This window comes from Eubalaena glacialis, chromosome X (genome assembly GCF_028564815.1).
Source record: "Eubalaena glacialis isolate mEubGla1 chromosome X, mEubGla1.1.hap2.+ XY, whole genome shotgun sequence".
In the NCBI taxonomy this organism is placed as follows: Eukaryota; Metazoa; Chordata; class Mammalia; order Artiodactyla; family Balaenidae; genus Eubalaena; species Eubalaena glacialis.
The window spans coordinates 47,208,663-47,223,444 of NC_083736.1; the positions used below are offsets into that span (position 1 = coordinate 47,208,663).

General features: G+C 46.8%; 1 long non-coding RNA gene across 2 annotated transcripts; it reads left to right on the forward strand.

Annotated features, from left to right (window-relative positions):
• Positions 1–929: 929 nt before the first annotated feature.
• Positions 930–12,839, forward strand: LOC133082294 (uncharacterized). Of its 2 annotated transcripts, none has more exons than XR_009698933.1 (3): positions 930–990; positions 7,003–7,268; positions 11,987–12,839. It is a non-coding gene; the product is annotated as an uncharacterized LOC133082294 (long non-coding RNA). The 2 variants fall into 2 exon arrangements; XR_009698934.1 differs by having other exon boundaries at positions 956–1,052.
• The last annotated feature ends 1,943 nt before the right edge of the window (positions 12,840–14,782 follow it).

Sequence of the window (14,782 nt, forward strand, 5' to 3'; positions counted from 1 at the left end):
TTCTGATCCCAGTCTGGAGCTTTATCCCTCCTGCCCGTTGGGGGGCTGTGGCTGGCTTGCCCCACTAGGCCTATTCTGTATTACCCAGGGAGGCACAAGCAATCACAAGGCCCAGCACAGAGAAAACTTCTTGTAATGCTCCCTGTTATAGTGGTGTCACTGCAGGGAGGTAACTTTCCACGTAGGAAGACTTTTTCCCAAATCCAAGACTCCAGAGAATTGCGAGGGTTTCATCCTAACTGTGCCCTCCCTCCCTTTGGGAACCGGCCAGCAATGGTCCGCGGGCATCTACATCCGCTGTTCCCCGATCCCACCACCAAGGGGCGCGCGAGATGAAACGGTTCTGTCGTGGAACGTACCACTGAGGGGCAGAGGGAAGACCTTCGAGTCGGGAAGGAACCTTTGGGGAGGGGGCGTCCGTTCTGGAATAATCCACTGAGCGCTGTGACAACACTGAGGGTCCCCTTACACCGCGTCGGGCATCAACCATGGGTCCCAGCGGAGGCACTCAGGGCGCCGCTGGGTCCATCCCCATTGTAACCGCTCCATCTTCCCGGCACATTCGAGGCCGATTGGACACCGGGTCTCAGCCTGCAGCCTTCTTTTCTATCTACTCCAGGTTCACCCCTTCGTTTCTGCATGGTCACATCCAGGTGGGGACAGCAACGGAGCCAGAGATTGGCTCCGGGATGCGTGTGGGGGGCGGGGTTGACATCGAGAAAGCGTTCTGGGCGGTGATTGGTCGCCGCGAGATTGCCGGAATAAACTCTTCCGGGGCGTCAAGCGGCGCCGGAAATCCCGCTATTCCTGCCCCGCCCTCCTCACCTGCCCAGTTCCCATTGGCTGTCTGTCTGGGACAGGCACAGTGGTCGCCGAGTTGGCGCTCAGGGTGAAAGGTGTGCGTGTGCGTGTGCGTGTGCGTGTGTGCGCGCGGGCATTTTCAGAGTCTACATTTTTCTCCGAGTTTGACTACTCCAAGACCGACTATCCGTAAGGGGCTGATTAGCTGCCCGGGTCGGTGGCGAGGTTCGGCGCAGTCGCTGGCTGTGCAGGTTGACGATGGTGGTGTCTTTCCGCGAGCTCTTACAGTCTTGTTTAGCCTTCACTCAGTCTGGGGCGTGTGGTACCGCAGGATCAGTCGCGCAGATTCATATAATTAAGCCCAAGGAGAGGTCACTAAACTTTTTTGGTGTCTCTCCCTGGGAAGTAACATGTGTCGTGCAGTTTGGAGATGTGTAGCGCTACGTCTGACATGCCAGGTGCTGTTTGAGTACATTTGACGTCCCTGAGCATTTTGGGGAGATTTTGGTGAATGGGATATTTTATCTGAGTGGATTTTGTGAGCCATGGTACAAAGTCTGTAGGGCTTTGTGTCCTTGTAGACCTGGGTGTGCATTTTCTGAGCTTTTGGGCATTAGAGTCACTGGGTGTTAGACCCTAATGTAGAAGTCTGAACCCCAGAGTGTGAGGCCTCTGAACTGTTGTGATTCTGGGTCCCAAGGTGTGGTGTCTCTGAGCTGCTTTAGGAAGGGGTTTGTCTAAAGGTGTAAAGTATCTGAGCTGTTTGGGGTCTGTGTGTCAGTAGTAAAATCTCTTACCATTTTGGCTGTGAGGTCTCTGTGCAGGAACTGAGGGAGTTGGAAACCCGGCAGATATGATTCCAAAGCCTGGAACCCGACGTGCTGATGGTGCGTTGTTGAGGGTGTCACTTGTCTCCTGGAGTCTCAGTACGTATCATAATTGATAAAATGGGGCCAGTGCCCACCTTGGAGGGTACCTGTGCATGTTAGCAGTGTGTGTAAAGGGCCTGGCTCCCAGCTATGGTTCAGAAAATGTTTTCTGAGCACCTGCCATGTACCTGAGTACTATTCGAGGAGTTTGTGACAGGGCAAAACTGACAAAGTCTCTCATTTCATAGAGTTGGTCAATAAATAAATCAAGGGTGGCAGGTGCTATGTATGAAGAAAGATAGGGCTGGATCAGGGGAAAGGGTATGTGGAGATGATGTTATTATTTTATTCAAGGTAATCAGGGAAAGTCTCCCTGAAGGATGACGAATGAGCAGAGACCTGGAGGAAGTGAGGGAGCACGCCATGGGATTACCTGAAGGAAGAGCATTCCAGGCAGAAGGAACAGCAGGTGCCACAGTCCTGGCGGGGCAGTCTACTTGGCGTGCTCCTGGGTATCAAGGAGTCCTGTGATGCACTGGGTTTGGCACGTCGCACTCATTGAAAGGTGTCTGGTGCTGCTCTCTGTGTTTGTCCCACAATCTGTGGTCATCCCCATTTCACAGATGAAGGACCCGAGGCTCCAAGATGTGCCCTGCACCTTCTCTCCTGCTTGCACCTGAAATTACTGAAGAGGGGTGAAACCTATTAGTCCATCATGAGAGACAGAGGGCTTGAGCGTAAGAGCTGCGGGGAGGACACCATCCACACTGAATGTCAGCCAACCAGCGGAGATCAGTTATAATATGGGAATCATGCCCCTCATAACATTGCTACTCTTGATGGAGGGCAGGACTTAAGAATGAGAAAGGAACTGGGGCAAAGGAGAGAGGCAGGAAGGGGAAGCTGGAGGACGGTGAGAAAAAAACCCACTGGCTTCATCATATTGCTTGGATTTGGCCCAGTTCACCTTGATTAACTGATTGTACTAAGACATATTCACTTTTCCCCTGTCCCTACCCTTTCTTTCCCTTCCCTGCTCTTCTCTTTTGTGCCTGAGCAGTTCAGTCCTAAAGCCATTAGGTGTTGCTGGGCAAGGCAAGTATATGCGCGTAGGGGCATCCCAATTTGGGAGGTCAGAGCCCAAGGCGGTAAGGAGGATGTCCCTGGGGGTTCTGTGGGGGAGGAGGCTAACTGGCTCAGGGATTCAGGCTTGAGTGAGGTGTGGAAGTCAAGGGCAGGGGATGGTTCAGCATAGCACGTGGGGAGGACCTCTTTGTGGAGGAGGGATGGCTTATATGCATTGGGATTTGTCAACTCAGTAAATATATAAGGATGGTGGGAGCCACGTCTGTCACTTTTGGAAGAGGGAATTTCCAATATGGAAAGGAGGTAAACTGGAACAACTTCTGAGGAGTTCTACTGGAACTAAAGGTCTCCGTGAGAACTCCTGGTTTTCAGTAGATATGTGTGCATATGTGGATAGACTGATATAGAAATATAGAAATATATATGTGTGTGTGTGTGTGTGTGTGTGTGTGTGATTGTGTTCACACATATATTCCAAACTTCCTGAAAACAGCAACATCCCAATGACAATAAGTACACCTACCGCTAGATCCTAGCTTCTGAATACCATTCTCCACTAAATGATGGGTTCCCAGGCTGAGGAGAGATAGGATTAATGAGCCAGGCTCAACTTGTCATGTCAGTAATAAGGGAAAGTTAAAGAATGGTGGGGAGATGTCAGGGGGACACAGAATATAGCTGGAGGGCTCTCCCACTGGAAAAACTGGGGACTCTTTTATCTTTTCCAGCTTCTTTGAGGTATTATTGACATATAGCATGTAAGTGTAAGGTGCACAGTGTGATGATTTGATACACGTAGATAGGGCAAAACGATTACCACAATAAGGTTAGTTAGCACTCTATCCCCTCACAGAATTACCTTTTTAAAAATTGTGGTGATAACATTTCAGATCTACCCTCTTAGCTTTCAATATATGATACAGTTTTGTTCATTATACTCAGCATGCTGTACATTAGATCCCCATAACTTATTCATCTTATAGCTGGAAGTTTGTACCGTTTGAGCAACATTTCCCCCAGCCCCTGGCAACCACCATTCTAAACTCTATTTCTGTGAGTTTGACTTTTTTAGATTCTACATATAAGTAGAACATACAATATGTCTTTCTCTCTTTCACTTACTTCACTTAGCATAAAGCCTTCCAGGTCCATTCATGTTGTTGCGAAAGGCAGGATTTTCTTCATTTTTGTGGCTGAATAATATTCCGTTGTATATGTCACCACATTTTCTGTGTCCATTCATCCCCTCCATGGCCACTTAGTTGCTTACATATCTTGGTTGAAGCTGCATTGTAAATTGTAACGTTGGTGTTAGTCCTCCAACTTTGTTTTTCAAAATTATTTGGCTATTCTAGTTCCTTTGCCTTACCCCAGAAATTTTACCATCAGTTAGTCTATATGTACAAAAAAATCCTTGCCTGGATTTGTGATTGGAATTGTATGAAATTGATGGATCTATTTGGGGACTATTGACATCCTAATTATATTGAATTTCTCAACACATGAACGCAGTATGTGTCTCCATTTTGTTAGGTCTTCTTATATTTCTTTCCTCAGCATTTTGTAGTTTTGAGCATACAGATCCTGCTTATGTTTCGCTAGGTTTTGGGGGAAGCTATTATAAACGGTATGCACAAGTCTTTTTTTTTTTTTAATTTCCTAATTGTTCATTGCTAGTACAGGCAAATATGCCTGATTTTTTTTGTGTTGAGCTTGTATCCTGCGACATTGTTAAACTCCCTTCTTAGTTATAGGAGTTTTTGTTAATAGATTTCATGGGATTTTCTAGGTAGATAATCATGTCATCGGTGGATGGGAGCAGTTTGATTTCCTCCTTCCCAATCTCTAAACCATTTATTCCTTTTTCTTTTCTTACTGGAGTGGCTAGGACTTCCAGTACAATGTTGACTTATAGCAGGAGTAAGACTGGCTATCCTCCTGGCCTGGTTCCTGATCTTAGGGAGAAAGCGTTTAGTCTTTCTCCATCAAGTAGGATGGAGGGGCAGGTATTTTTGTAGATGCTCCGTATTTCAGGTTAAGAAAGCTCCCTTCTACTCCTGGTTAGCTGAATGTTTTTCATCATGAACGACTGTTGAATTTTGTCAGATACTTTTTCTGCGTCAACAGGTAACGATCATGTGGTTCTTTATCTTTGGTATGCTACTATGGTGGCTTGATTGATTGATTTTTTTAATGCTGCACCAGCTTTGCATTTCGGGGATAAACGTCACTTGGTCATGGTGTATTATTCTTTTTATATGTTGAATTTGATTTGCTACTACTGTCTTTGTTTGACTTTGGTATCAGGGTAATGCTAATCTGAAAAAATAATTCAACAAGTGTTCCCTCTCTTCTGTTTCCTTGAAGAGACTGCGTAGAATTGCTGTTACTGCTTCTTAAATGTTTGGTAGGATTTTCCAGGGATACCATCTGGCCCTGGAGATGCCTTTTCTGTAAGTTTTTCAGCTACAGGCTCGATTTTAAAAATAGATGATCTGTTTCTTTTTGGTGGAGCTTTGATAGTTTGTTCCATTTCACCTAAATTGCCAAAAGTAGTTATGTAGAATTATTCATAGACTCCTTTTAATTTCTGTGGGATCTGTAACCTATTTCATTCCTGATGTTGGTAAGTTGTGTCTTTAGTTATCTTGCTTGCTTTTTTTTTTTTTTTTGTCTGTCTGGGTAGAAGTTTATTCATTTGTATTGACCTTTTGAAAGAACCAGCTTTGGGTTTCGTTGATTAACTCTATTCTTTTTCTGATAACTGTTCCAATCTCTATTTCCCTTATTTGCTTGCTTTGAATTTATTTGGATTTTCTTTTTCTAGTTTCTTAAGGTAGAAGCTTTCATTATTGATTTGGGTTCTTTTTTCTTTCTAATACAAGCATTTGATGCTGTACATTTACGGCTAAGCACTGCTGTACCTGCATCCTGCAGATTTTGGTAGGTTGTTTTTTCATTTTCATTTTGTTTAAATTAATTTGTAACTTTCCTTGATCCTTGCTCTTTGGTCCATGGATTACTTAGAAGTATGTGATTTAATTTCCTTGTGTTTGGAGATTTTCCTCCTAACTTTGGCTTACTTATTGGGGGTTTTTCTCTTTTGGTCAGATAACATTCTTTGTATGATTGCAATTATCTTGCAATTGGTCATATTTGTTTTATGACCCAGGATATAGTCTACCTTGGTGAAACTTCCATATGCACTTGAAAAGAATGTGGTATATTTGGCTGTTGTTATGTGGAGGGTTCTATACCTGTGAGAACATTCGGTTCACCCATGCATTCTAATTTGCTTTCTCTCCGTTCTGTGTGTTACTGAGATTGTTGAAGTCTCCAGCTGTTCTTGTAGATGTGTTTGTTTCAGTTCTTGCAGTTCTGACTTGGTCATGTATTTTGAAGCTTTGCTGTTGAGTACTGTGCAGAATAGAGTTAACATAGCAGGCCTGGGACTATAATCGTTAGAAGGGCTGGCTTGTGGGCCTTCACGTCGCGTCTGAGAACTTGGATTTCAAGAGGTTTCCCACCGTTGCCTCCTTCAGAAGTGTAGGTTACTCCTCCATCTGTCCAAACAGTATGTTTTATGCTAAACACCTGCTTTCCTCCTGGGAACCTGAAATCTTGATATGTGCTAGGCCCCGGGTTTCTCAGGAGCTTCCCTGGTGGACAGCATTTCACACGCGTTGTCATGATCCGTTGCCGGAGGGACAAATTGCGTGATTCTACTAGGAAAGGACTCTTGGAAGCTTGCGCTGGTTTCCTCCGGATGTTGCCCAGTGCACCTCTCCCCCTGGATGATTTGGCTTTGTATCCTTTTGCTGCAGTAAATCTTAGCCATGAGGATGACTATGTGCTAGGTCCTTGGAGTCCTCCTAGGAATTCATCAAAAGCAAGGGTGGTCTTGGGGCATCTGAAACAGTGGTGGCAGCTGTGGATTCACTAGCGAGACTGTGACTCGCTGAAATACGGTGAAAGCCTTGTTTGAGTAAAGGGAGGATGAAGCAGTAGGGCTGACGATCCTTTTGTGCTTGGTGACTGTGGATGTACCCGTGCTATGAAACAGCAGCTGAGCCACTGACTGTTGTGATAGGTGTTACTTACAGAATTTGAAAACAAAAGATCCAGATCCGGGAGAGTTAGCGCACTGCATCCTCGGCTGCTTCTGCTGTGCTGCCCGATGTTGGGGGGGGTGGGGGTGGGGAGAGTGCAGGCAGCTCCTGACTTTGGTGTTTGTTATTTCCTCCAGGCCTGGGGCGAAAGGATGCGAACCTTACAAAAGGTGGACTCTGGGTCGGCCAAAAAATGTTGAAAGTTTGACTTGCTCTCTCCTACAAGCGGAAGAAAGCAAATAAAATCAGGTTCTGGGCTGGAGAAAGCTTCAGATAAACTAGAGGCAAGAAGGGGAAAAAGCTCTGCAGGCTTTTCTTCAACTTGGCGGCTGCTGCTGCTGCTGCAGCCCCAGCCCCTCCCAGCACTCGCGCCCGAGCTCCCCGGCCGCTGTGCGGTACCCTGGTGAGTGTCAGTTTACTGCTAGGGGTTTGAGTAAAGCGTCCCTGAGAGAGGGAAAAGGGGGAATTTTTAAAATGGCTTTGTACGTTGTGGCTGTTGCATCCGGATGTTTGAGACAACTGAGACGAGACGTTAGGCATATGACTCTTCAGTGCAAGAGAATGAGCTTTTCCAGCCTCCTCACGGGATCGGTGAGAGAGACAAAAGGACAGGAGGTTGTGTCAACCCATTTTGAAAATTTTTTAACATTCAGGATTTTGTCCTGGCCAGTTGCGAAACATAATGTCTTTACAGTTAGATTATAAAACATGTTTTGCTATGAAAGTACTTTTGCCTTTCTTGCCTACAGCCCTTCCATACAAAAGGCTTGGGGGACATTAGGAGATAATTAAAGAAATGTAAAGTTTTGATTTCAGGATTGTACACAGTGATTGTATAACAATGGAGAACACACCACCCCTGGCACCTGGCGGGGAAGCGTAGCGAGGGAGCGAGGGCATTAATGATCTTGTCTGTCCAAACTGTTCCTGGGAATTTTCTATGTTTCCTAAAGGAATACTCCCCGTGCAGCCTTCCAAGCTGCTGTGAGCACTTTTTTTTTTTTTTGAATTTTATTTTATTTATTTTTTTATACAGCAGGTTCTTATTAGTTATCTATTTTATACATATTAGTGTATATATGTCAATCCCAATCCAGTGAGCACTTTGAATGCAAACTGTCTGCTGAGGCTCCAGTCACACCTGAGGGAGCTCTGACTGTGGGACCGCGGGAGTGGCCCCAGCCCCTGGACGTTGCATGCAGAGCACCTCCAGGTGTCACCCACCCTCGGAAAGAGGATGCGCTGGGGTCCTGGACAGACAGAACTGTTTGGAACGGGCTGCCTCCAGGCAGTGCCTCTGAAACTAAGGCCTCAGATGGATTATTCAAACTGGACAGGGAGTCCTAGGGGGGCAGGTTCCTGGGTGGGAGGCCACACTGGGGCCCCAGGGAGCTGTCCTGCCTGCCTGATGTATGTCCTGCTCGGGGCAACCTAGCAGTTGTGAACCCTTTGTTTCTAGGGATACATGTATGCCTCGGAATTACCCTCCTTGTGTGTGAGCCCTGAATATCCCTACACGGCCTCAGCCTGGACGAGTAGTGACCAGAGTATGCTGTGCCTGAATTGGTGCCTCAGGTGCCTCAGCTACAAAAGGTTCATACAAAAAACTAAGCCGTAAGGTTCCTGGCTTTCTAAGTTAGACCTTCATGGTTAATGACATCTGTATTTAAATGGCTGAGTCCTGGAACCCTAAGGGATGTAACTGACGTCAGTACTGCAGTGTAGGCTGCTGTCACTGTGCTGCCTGGGTCCTAAGACCTGTGGCATTCCCCTCCCTCCCTCTGCAGACTGACATCCTTCTCGCTCGTCATTAAGACACTGGGTCCAGTCCTTCACCCGTTACGTCAGCTCCACAAGTGTGGACTGACTTTCTCCCGTGTGTCAGGTCCTCTGCCCCGAGGACACCAGGATGAACGGGGTGTGTTTCCAGCCTTCTGAGAAGGAGTTAAAAGTCTGGTGAGGGAGACAGACATGGAAACAAAACCTCAGTGCCTCAAAGACAATGGGCTTATCTGGCTTTGTTCAGCAACTCATGGCAGATCACACTATGAACGTTTCCCACGTAATTTTTCCCGTCCATTGACAGCATATCCTGAAGATCCGTCTAGTCAGTACAGTTGGATTCCCCTCATTCCTTTAGGCGTGTGCAACCTCAGCTATCAGGCGATACTGGTGTGTTGCGTCAAGCTCAAAGCCAGTAACAGAATGGCCTTCAGTATGTGTTCTCTAAAACACTCAAGGATTCTTTGTAAGTTTCCAGAGAAAGCAACATTCAAGCTTCCCTTAATTCACAGGGAAATTACAATTATGGAAAATCCACTTTATTTAACTCTCTGCTAGAAAGTGTTTGCCTCCCTGTAACCCTCAGCCCACAGATGCCGGTAGCTCCTCCCAATCATTTCAACACCCAAACCTACCCTCTGAAATTTCGTGTCAGCTTCCACTTACTTACCAGATGCATCATTGTGGTAGTAAACCACGTAACGTACTGGTTGTCAACCACAAGAATAGGATTTTATGAAGGTATCCCCAGACCTCTTATTCACATCCAAAGGATAGGAATGATATGGTCCATGTCAGGGTCTGGTCTGGGGAAATAGCATGGCAGCATGGAGTAGGACACAGGACTCCCCAGGAAGGATTCCAGGCACCTTCCTCGTCTGTCTTGCTTTCTGTGACAAGATAACGGTTCAGGGACAGATGGGGTGTGAGGTAAGGCTTCGTTTCCAAGGTCAATCACTGCCGTAGGCATCAATGTTTAGGATGGTTCTGTGGTCGTCATGGCTCTTGGCTCCCGGGTCTGGGGTCCTTCTCAGAGAGGACGAGCCCTCTCCAGGCCAGGTCACCAGAGTCACGGGCCAGGCGAGGGCTTTAAGCTACTAGGGAAGGCTGTCTGCTTTGGCACGGCAGATGAGGTCAGAGGAGGACAGCTGAGAGGAGAAGAGGGGAGAAGATCTCCTCAGGTCAGGGGCAGGTGTCTGATGGGTGAAGGGAAGACATTTTTCCTAAATTCTGGTTGCTCTGGGCTTGTGTGGCATGGAGGGAGTGAGGGTGCAAGAGAGAAGCAGAGGCTGACTGGAGGTGGGGAGAATAGGTCATATAACCTCATATTGTCTGTGTCCCATGGCCCCCGAGAAAAGCCCAGGCCATGTGGGATCTCAAAGGTCATCTCCTCTCACCACCTCCATCCACTGGCCATGAAGAGAATGGATCTGAGATAAACTGAAGCCTCAGAGAGACAGGCCAGTGGGGTGGTGATGTCTTCTCAGAAGATCCACTGCCCTGCCCTTGGTTTGACTCTCACGCTGTGTCCTTTGCGTTCTGTCTCCTGTGCTCTCAGGTTGGTCTTCCCAACTGTGTGTTTGTCCTGGGAAGAGTCAGTACGTTGGAGACAGTCTCGCTACCAAAGGAGTTTAATAAAGTTCCTGAGAGTTTCCCAGGCAGAGTGAAAAATCAAAGATTCTAGGGCACCGTTGTAGCCACACTAAATGAGATTCACTGAGTGCGGATCATGGAATCTGCATTTTTTGTTTGTTTGTTTTTTTATAATTCCTCAGTTCTGATTGACATGGACAACTTGTCTGGGCACTACCAGAGCAGAGGAACGGTCTTATTTTCCCTACTGCCAGGTTTCTCTCTCCATCGGGAGCGTGTGGAGGTGACAGAGGTTTGCTGCCTTCTCTGATGCACAAACCCAAGACCTTCAGGCTAGGAGGCTGACATGCTGTCTGCTGTTCTAAGGAGGCTCTCAGATCATTGTTTCCACAAAACATCCTGATTCCAATCCTGTCAAGCCTCCATCTAAAAGATTTCTGAAGAAACCAGATTTCTACTTAGTGTGCAGTTCCATGCTGTAAGGTCAATTTGTGTTATGTGTTAGCTGCTTTTCTACATATTTTGCAGTAGCCATATTGGATCTTGCCCTTGACTGAATAAATACAGAACACACTGAGTTTTCCACAATGCCTCCACAGACCTGTGGCTCCAGCCCTTACTGCTGGGTGACACTGAGCAGGCTACTTAGCATCTCTGTGCCTCAATTCTTCCGTTAGTAACATGGAAACACTAGTTAGGAGTAAAGGTAACTACTTCTTGGGGCAGTTTAGAGCACTGACCGTGTTAAGACATGGGAAGTTGTCAGGACAGTGCTCGGCATGTGACAAGTTCCTGGTGAATTCTAGCTGTTGCCATTACTGTTGTTAATATTGTTACCGTTCCCACATTTCCCTGGAGAGTGTTCCAGAGAGACAATGTCAAGACCACCTTTGACTCACCACATGGACTTTGCACTATCACTTCAGCCCCTCAGGGACTCAAGAACTGAATGTATGGGGCATGGGTGTGGGTATATTTTTTTTTTTAGCATAATGAGTATTTAACTCTCCTTATGGGGATATTGTGAAGCCTAAATGCAATGCTGGGGTTTCATCAGGCGCTCGTATGGAAAAGTTTAGTGCCTATTCTCTAGCAAATTAGAAGTCTAATGACCTCTTCGTATGATTTGTATAATGACGGGAAAGTAAGTGATCGCTGGGCGATTGTAGAACATGAGTATATACATTTTCAAAAGCATTCCAGAGGGAAATTTAAAGGCCCAAGAACCTCATCATATAGCCCTTTTGGGGGGCCATTATTTTTATCAAGTCTAATTCTCCTGTATCAAATTCTGAATATCTGAATCTGATGAAGATGCAAAAGTATTAATACTCAAACTTTCATCAGTAGGACTTTATTTCTTGTGTAGTTTTCACATTGCCGGTTTTATGGTGTTTCTTATTTCTTCCACTAATATTCACGTTTTTTTAACCAAAGGGTGATGGTATGAATATTTTCTGAGTTACATCCTGAGGAGATGGTAAACAGTGTTTTTGGATAGAGAGTCTGAGGGAGGGGGCAAAGGGGAGAGAGAGTGCAGTGGGAGTGGTTGAGGAGAAAGCAACGGGGGCAGGGAGAGAGGGATATGGCTACAAGCAGAAACCGAAGTGAAGAGACACAAGAGTAAAAGCTCACCCTTCTGGACCGTGTTTAGCTCTCTATGTGTATAAGTATAATAAGGTCTCTGAGTACTCACAGCAACATTACGAGGTAAGCATTTTTTAACGTTATCATCCCTTTTTGCAGATGAGGAAGCTTGAGACACATAGAGGTTAACGGGTGAAGGAACTTGCCCAAAGTCACCTGGCCGGCAAGAGCTGAGTCAGATTGCTACCCAGGCCTGAAAGAAACAGAGAGGTGTGGTATCTGACCCCCAAATCTGGAATACACTGCAGTGCCCAGCGTCCTCTGGATCAAAAGGCAAGTGAGCATGTCCATCGGCATGAATCAGATTACCAGGGATCTGTGTATGGATTGAACATGATGTCTCCAAAGTGCATGAAAGACCACGGGGTGTCGTGTCAATATGCACACGTCACAGAGAACAGTTCCTGGTCCATATCAAGCTCTATACATGCGTTTGCTCCTACCGACGTCAGTATCAGCATCCTCATCCTCATCATTATGGGAAGTAGCATAATCATACTATAATGATAAACAGAACAACAGATACAAAAGTATGAAGACATTACCTCCCCCCATGTCCTAATTTTTAAAAATGCAGAGAAAAGGGCTTCCCTGGTGGCGCAGTGGTTGAGAATCTGCCTGCTAATGCAGGGGACACGGGTTCGAGCCCTGGTCTGGGAAGATCCCACATGCCACGGAGCAACTAGGCCCGTGAGCCACAACTACTGAGCCTGCGCGTCTGGAGCCTGTGCTCCGCAACAAGAGAGGCCGCGACAGTGAGAGGCCCGCGCACCGCGATGAAGAGTGGCCCCCGCTTGCCGCAACTAGAGAAAGCCCTAGCACAGAAACGAAGACCCAACATAGCAATCAATCAATCAATCAATCAATCAATCAATCTTTTAAAAAAAGAAAAAAAAAGAAAATAGGCTTACGGTATTTAAAAAAAAAATGCAGAGAAAAAAACTGGAAGGCAGTAGACCACATATTAAGTGTTTTTCTCTTGAGTGTGAAATTCTAGATAATGCCCAAATAACCTTTTAATGTGCTGTATCTTCATTGTTACATAGCCAGTTTTTCTATTATAATTTTAAAATAGTGTTTCTGAAGACCTGTTCTCTTAGGTATCTTGACGTTTCAGGATTTAAAAAAATTGTTTTGGTATCCTTGCAAAGTGAAAACCCAGTCAGCACACTTAAGTGAGGAGTATGATCTTTGGTACAGTGGTGGGGGTGGGGGGGTGGGGGGAGCAGAGAGGTCCTGATGGAAGGTTAGCTAAGTCTGCAAGCGTTGTGAAAAAGGCCACGGACGATATAAGCCCAAACCAAACAACAACTCACAGGTCCCTAGGAAGAGGCTGGTGTTCTATCCACATAAGTGTCTGTACTAGGACTTCTTAGACCTTTGCTCTTTTGGCTTCCGTGGCGCAGTGGGGCAGCGTGTGGCGCTTATAACGCAGTCCTGCTTTGACCCAGGCTGTGGATGAGAGTCGCAGCCTCCCCTGCAGCACCGCCCCTTTTGTGGGCCAACTGGAGCACTTTTCTTGATGCCTGGGAGCCTCCAGATTCAGAAGGGAAGGGAGACAGAAAATACATAGCTCAGTAGGTAGATCCGACCCTCCCAGATAGAGCTGTGCACAGCAAGTGAGATGCAGGTGCAGCTTGGTGCAGTAACCCGTTGGGAATTAGCAGAGTTGGATTGGGTGACTCAGGGAAGAAATGTGGACGTGAATGCAAAGGGGAGAAACCACATTAAGAGGGGTAAACAGCTATAATTCCCATTTCTGTAACAGGGTAGGGTACTCCATTATTGTTGGGAGAAGGCTTCCTGGTCTGAGCTCTGGGAGGGCGTCACGGCACTTTAGTGATGAGCGTCCTGAGGAACCGCCATCAACCCTAACCAGGGGGCGCTGAGTGTCTGAAGGCAGGAAGTCTCAGTCTTTACCCCTAACAGACACAGACAGCTTCTTAGCCCTGCTGAGAGTGGTGCTGTGGCACCTGAGGGAAGCTCAAAGTTGCCCTCTAGCAAAACTACCAGTGCTCCTTATGTCCTAATCCAGGTCAGGGTGGCTGCCCAGGCACTGTGCACTGACCTGGATAAGTCTGATGGTAACTGTGGTGTGTGTGTGTGTGTGTGTGTGTGTGTGTGTGTGTGTGTGTGTGTGTGTGTGTGTGTGTGTGTGTGTGTGTGTGTGTGTGTGGTGTGTGTGACAGTGACTATTCATTGAATCGTTCACCAAGCTCCAACTGTGGTCAAGGCACTGTGCTGGATGTCTGGGGATACATAAATTGGTCAGCTGGGTATCTGCTCAGTCAGCTGACTGACAAGGACAAGGAGGGATCACAGATACTGAATGACAAGCCTGTGCCAGGCCTTAGAAGGAGTGAGAGGCAGGACGTGGGGGAAGAGCAGAGAGAGTCGAGGTGGAGCAAGCAAGGAACTAGGAGGACCGCGTGAGGGGCAGCTCCGAGTGAGGCTGATGGCCTCACCTGGACTTGACATGCCCTTCCTAACTGTGCTCATGTCCCTGACTCCATGGACACCTGTGCTCTGGGCACAGCGTCACAGACTCCACTAGCAGCCTGCGTTCATTCAACAGTCCATCGATTGGACGCGTAGTTGCGGGGCCTACGCTGGGCACCAGCCACTTGGTACTTGGGAGACATTCAGTGAACATTCGGTGCTCTAAGGATCTTGACCCAGGTTCCACTGTGAGGCCAGAACTGTGGCTGATGGGGCAACAGAGTGACCCACACGTGTGTAATGAACGTTGCAGCCTCTTTGATTAGGACTTTCCGGAATTAGGGATCGTATGAAAGATGCAATGCTCCTCCCCCCACCAAAGGGAAGAGAATCTGACTCGAGATATGCCCTGTTTACTCCATTCTCCTGTGTCAGTTTTAACACAGAAATAACTGG